Genomic DNA, 6798 nt, shown 5'->3' with positions numbered 1-6798 from the left:
TCATTTAGTTTTAGTTCATTTTTACAGTGTTTGCTAAAAATGAAGGACCTGATATTTTTATCAGCTGTAGCAGTCTTTATTTCTTTGGCTTTTTTGAATTTTGCAGATTTTAAAAGGTTGAATTCTTGATAATGTTTAGAATTTTCAAAACATTTATTTAACTGAACAACCAACTGACTCTGGTCTTTTCTCCCAACTTTTGCTGCCGCTGTTTTGTGGACTAAATGTGTGAAGCCGTCAGACGACGTAAACAAACGTCAAAGAAGCTTCAAAGGCTGATAAACTGATTCAGTAACACGAAAACGAAGGATATTATCTGTAATGTCTGTCTTAGTTCGATTAATACACAATATGGTTCCAGTCAGTCGTAGTTTTTCCCCATTGATTAATTTTTCATTTCAGGTAACCAAAATGTTTTCTCAGTTTCAGTTTTTGTAAATCTGTTAGTTTTATTTAACTATAATAACTTTGCAGAGTAAGAAGCTGCTGTTGGACCTGAGTTACAGATCAGATGAGCTTCAGTTTGTGGAAGATAAATAAGTTTTAAACGTGATTCATGGTGACTCATGATCCATCGTCAGTATTTAAAAACACCTGCAGCAGAAACTGAAGTCTTTCAGCTTTGGTTTCGTCTTTTCCCAGGAAGTCGTGTGTTTACGGTACAGTTCTGTTGACTGTTCATTAGAGAACCTGCTGCATGAAGTCGGGTCGAACTGGAACCGGGTCGAACTGGAACCGGGTCGAACTGGAACCGGGTCGAACTGGAACCGGGTCGAACTGGAGCTGGGTTGAGCTGGAGCTGGGTCGAACTGGAACTGGGTCGAACTGGAGCCGGGTCGAACTGGAACCGGGTCGAACTGGAGCTGGGTTGAGCTGGAGCTGGGTCGAACTGGAACTGGGTCGAACTGGAGCCGGGTCGAACTGGAACCGGGTCGAACTGGAGCTGGGTTGAGCTGGAGCTGGGTCGAACTGGAACTGGGTCGAACTGGAACCGGGTCGAACTGGAGCCGGGTCGAACTGGAGCCGGGTCGAACTGGAACCGGGTCGAACTGTAGCCGAGTCGAACTGGAACTGGGTCGAACTGGAACCGGGTCGAACTGGAGCCGGGTCGAACTGGAGCCGGGTCGAACTGGAGCCGGGTTGAACTGGAGCCGGGCCTCCGTAGCCGATCCGAGAGGCGAAGGCAGCTTGGCTCAATCAAGGGTGTTCAACGTGAGGCGCGGGGGCCACTTGCTGCACCTTTTCTTCTTTTTTGAGCCCTACTGGACCAAAATTTAAGAGTAAATTTTGTAAATTATTAATTTAAAACTGCAGCTTTTAAATGATTTACTTATAAAAAATGTAACTATGGCAGAAAACGGTCCTCTGGTTTCCTTGTGTTGCCACGGTAACTAGTCGTTGACTTGTACTCTACATCCAGATCTGCTTTTAATTTCTGTAGTAAAACTTTCTGTGAACTCTGACCTAAATCCTGAGTTTATTGCTGAGGACAAACTAAATATTTTCTAGTTTTGTTCAACTGTCTTTCATTTAACAGGAAATCAATCAACTTTATTTATACCATTAGGTTTGATTACGATGAGGGGAGCCAGCCTTCAAATACTCAATATTTTAAAACGTATAAAAAAACCAGAGCAAAATGTCTCCAATGCAGCATCCTTATTAGGACAAGATAGAGATAAAGTTAATTAAATTATTTGTTTAATTAAAATAGTCAATATGTAGTTTATTGAGTAGGTTAGAATATCTACATTTTTTATGATTTAGTTTTAAAAATCTAAAAGTATTTTTATTCTGATAAAAAGGCTTTTCTCTGTAAAAAACAAGATGGATTTTAAGTTACTTGAATTTGCACGAGACTTTTTTTCTTTTAAATAATTAATTCAGCAGCAATTTATAACATTTACAAAATTAAAAAGAAACAAAAAAAACCCAGCAGGGTGGAAATCATAAATATTTACAGTATCAGTTCTGAATCAACCAGAGTTTCTTTTAAGAATCCTCTAGCAACAACCCCCATGTGAGCAAATTAAATCCCGACTCATTTCCTGTCGGAGAGGAAAATCCCGTTTCAGGCGTCGCACTGCAGCGACGTGCAGCTGCTGGTCGTCAGTGAGGTTAGCACGGTTAGCACGGTTAGCACGTTTAGGACAAGACTTGTGGGACAAAGTCCTGTGGACAGATGAGACCAGAGTGGAAATGAACCATTTAAATGTGATCATCAGGAACAGAACTCCTGTGTTTCTCTGAGTCCATATTTGGAGCTGAAGGTGTCTAGTTAAAGTAAAACATTCAGGAAACAAAGAAAACATGAATTGATTGGTTAAACAGACGAACGCCGGCTGATGGGTTCAGTTCAGTGACTCGCCGTTCTGCAGGACTTTAGTTCATCCTCAGTAACAAACAGTAAAACTTAACAAAACTTAACAAAACTATGACACTAAAACATCCAGGAATACAAGCATATTATTTAAATATGAGTTTTTCCTTCCACTCAACCTTGGTTTGCATCTTGCCTCTTCCAGGCCAACAAAGGGAGATTTTATCTCTTCTGCTGTTTCTATGCAGTTTCTACATGGAATATCTACAACAGAAATCCCCCACTAGCAGCATCCAGCTTCTATGCACCACACATCTGGAACAAACGTCCAGAAAAGTGTAAAACAGCTGGAACATTGATTTCCTTTAAATCTAGACTAAAACTCAGCTGGTTGCGTTTGAACCACAATAAATGAATATTGACCAACATATTTATGTGTATTGATGATTTTGAACTTGGGAATCATCAAAATTTAAAGTTTGTTTCTGGTTTTCTCAATTGTTGATTCTATGGTGTTTTCATGACTTTGTATTTTTGAGTTTTTATGATCTAAATCACTTATTGCTACACAAACTTGATTGATTGATTGACTGAAAAGTGATTTAATCAAATTTCTCTGTCCATCTCACACTGATGGACTCATTTTACAAACTAAAATCAACTTACATGATTTTAGTTCAACTTGCTTTGCTTTCAAAATAAGATATTTAATGTAGTTCCTATATTTTCATGCAGTTTCCTGGTGCGGTTCATGCGGAGACGTGGCCTGTCCTGCGGAGCGGAGGGGGTTTCATCAGAGCGCCAGCATGTCGCTCTGCTGAGGAACGCCATGCCATGCAGGCGAGTCGCTCTGCGTGTTGGATAAACACGGCCTCAACGCCGCCGCCGCTGATCCGGCTCCAAAGAGACACATCAGGTGCGACAGCTGACCGACTTAGAATGAGCTCCGTCATGCTGATTCACTGACAGGAAACACCTGACCAAGATGGCTGCTGGTTCCTGCCTGAGGGTCAGAAGGTCATCTGGAGAGCCTTCCAGCATTGACCTTTAACCTCTATCTGGATTCTGTGGAGAAATCTTTACTTCTTGACAAACAAATATTGACAGACACAAAGTGTTGAACGCAGATCCATAGTTTACTCAGAATTTCAGAAACTTGGGCCGATATCTGAGGAAATTAATAAATTTTTTGCGTTTCATTCCCATGAAAACTTTGTTTTATATCAGTAAAAACTCCGACCAAAGTGAAGATTTAAAATAAACTGTATTTGTGTTTGTGTGTGCTCAAGGGAAAGCAGAAATTAAATCCCAAATAATCTGTGACAAATATTGAGCCAAAATATCCACATATTTGATTTGACATGATTCCAAATCGTCTCGTGTTTTATTAAGTTTATATTTAATACTCAATTTAAAAGCAGTTTAATGAACCTCCTGGGCAAACAATAAAACAATTTAAAACTCCTATGTTTAATTTCTAAAGGAAGGGCGTGGTGGTTATTTTGAAGCGATCTGATTGGCTGACATGTTGCGCGACACTGCCCCCTGTGGATTTGGCATGTTTACATCAACGATGGGCCGGATTGGTTGAAAACTTTTCTGAAACCTTTGCTTTGTGTACAATGTTTTTTAAACGATGTGGCTGATTAGTTTGAAATGTTCAAGGCTTTAGGTTTGAATCTGAAGTAATCGTATCTGATTTAGCTTTCTTCAAATAACCAGCTTTACTTTTTAAAAAACAAATTCTTTATATGAAAAATTGGAGAAATATTTCTTTTATTTGGTTTAGATAATTACAAAATGTTTTTTGTAAATGTATTTACAGTTCTAAAGTTGATTAAATTTTACATTTTTTTGCCAAACAACACAGACTGAAATATTTTACTTTTTCTTTACAAATAAGAACTTAAAATTAAAGACTCTTCAAAAGTCTACAGATTTAAATATTTTCCTCCATCTTTCTTTCTAAAACATCTCCAGATCAGTCAGACTGGAGATGTTTTCAAGTCTTGCCACAGATTCTCAGCTGGATTCAGGTCTGGACTTTGACTAGGCCGTTCTGGTGTCCTCTGATCACTTCCACATGTTGCTATGTAGTTTGTGACAAACCGCAAACATAAAAGTCAGATTTATGGATTCTGGTGGCAGTTGGCTGTGTTTTATTTAGGGACAGGAGAGTAAAAGGGGCAGTGAGTAAAATAAGTTTTCATATTTTATTTGTAAAAACTTTTGAACACTTTGAAGCTTTTATTTTCACTTCAGGATTACTCTCTACTTTGTGTTGGTAGGTCATGAAATCAGAATAAATTCAACATCTAGGTTCTGATTTAGATTCGTCAAAAACATGCCAAGTTTTGTGAAAAAAAAAAACGTCTTTTTTTCCCCATAATTAATCATTTTGAACTTTTTTCTACCTTTAATTGAACACAAACACTGTTCAGATAAACTACAAAACAACCAAATGAAAACAGTGTGTAAAAAGCATTTTATTAAATAAAGGTATTAGTCAGGAGAAGGAACAAAATTATCCTCTGTTAAAAAATGTCCATTTTTCAAAAAATAAGATTTCCACCTTTAACCAACTTTTCTACACAGTTTGACTGCAAAATATGAACTTCTGAGGTAGAAATGTAAGAAAACCAGAATCAAATCCTGCTGCAGCTGTTTTTTCCTCCTTCACTGCAGACATGGTTGAACAAATCTGAAATACATAAATGAAACCGTCCTGATTGAGCCTCTGTGCTAATAGTTCAACCTGATCTGTTTGAACTACATTCCATTCGTTCTGTCTTAAAATAAATCAATTACACTTTAACAACCTGCAGCTCTTCACTGGAATCTCCTGCGTCTCGTATTGATTTGAAATACTTTTCAGATCCCAGCCTGACACAAAGGCTCTTCTGGAATAAATCGACAGCGCTGACCCCAGATCAGGCAGTGCTGACCCCAGACCAGACAGCGCTGACCCCAGACCAGGCAGCGCTGACCCCAGACCAGGCAGCGCTGACCCCAGATCAGACAGCGCTGACCCCAGATCAGACAGCGCTGACCCCAGACCAGGCAGTGCTGACCCCAGACCAGACAGCGCTGACCCCAGACCAGGCAGCGCTGACCCCAGACCAGGCAGCGCTGACCCCAGATCAGACAGCGCTGACCCCAGATCAGACAGCGCTGACCCCAGACCAGACAGCGCTGACCCCAGACCAGGCAGCGCTGACCCCAGACCAGGCAGCGCTGACCCCAGATCAGACAGCGCTGACCCCAGATCAGACAGCGCTGACCCCAGATCAGACAGCGCTGACCCCAGACCAGGCAGTGCTGACCCCAGACCAGACAGCGCTGACCCCAGACCAGGCAGCGCTGACCCCAGACCAGGCAGCGCTGACCCCAGATCAGACAGCGCTGACCCCAGATCAGACAGCGCTGACCCCAGACCAGGCAGCGCTGACCCCAGACCAGGCAGCGCTGACCCCAGACCAGGCAGCGCTGACCCCAGATCAGACAGCGCTGACCCCAGACCAGGCAGCGCTGACCCCAGACCAGACAGCGCTGACCCCAGACCAGGCAGTGCTGACCCCAGACCAGACAGCGCTGACCCCAGACCAGGCAGCGCTGACCCCAGACCAGGCAGCGCTGACCCCAGATCAGACAGCGCTGACCCCAGATCAGACAGCGCTGACCCCAGACCAGGCAGCGCTGACCCCAGATCAGACAGCGCTGACCCCAGACCAGGCAGCGCTGACCCCAGACCAGGCAGCGCTGACCCCAGATCAGCTGTTCAATCCATCGTCTAATGGCTGCTGGAGAAAAAAATTCTGCTTTTACTCCAAACTGTCATCCTTGGTGTTTTTCACAGATTTATGATGTTCAATGCACATATGTTGTGTAATTTTTAGCAGTTAGTGTGAAAACAATGTTTAAATTTCTTTCTGTAAAGTTTTTGTCTGGCTTAATTGAATTTGTTAAGCCATACAGTATTTTAACAAACTTTGCATGTTAAAATACTGTAATTAGCTTAATTTTACATGATCTTGGCATAATTTTGATCTTTTTTATTTCTCTTTCAGATGAAACATGTTGCTTTAGATGAGTTTTTATATAAACATACAAAGTTTTAAATATTAACTCCCAGAAAGATAATTATACATCACAAGGAATTGAAATAAAAAAAGAAAATACATTTTTTTTTACATCAATATATTGATTCATTGCTAATGAGAAATTTTAATTTTATTCAAGATTAAGTTTTTTTTTAATTGTTTCTTTTTATTTTGATTTATTTGGTCTAACTTCATGTAATTAACTTTTGATTTGCTTTAATTTGAATTTAGTTTCATTTAGATTCATTTCATTTTTATCTGTTTAATTTAATTTGTTTTACTTTATTTTATTTTGTTGACTTTTATGTTTAATTTAACTTTATATTTAATTTCATTCTTTGATTTGTTTTGTTTTAATTTGATTCTGTTCCATCGAAT

This window comes from Xiphophorus couchianus, chromosome 13 (genome assembly GCF_001444195.1).
Source record: "Xiphophorus couchianus chromosome 13, X_couchianus-1.0, whole genome shotgun sequence".
NCBI lineage: Eukaryota > Metazoa > Chordata > Actinopteri > Cyprinodontiformes > Poeciliidae > Xiphophorus > Xiphophorus couchianus.
Note: the sequence above shows the minus strand (reverse complement) of the source record.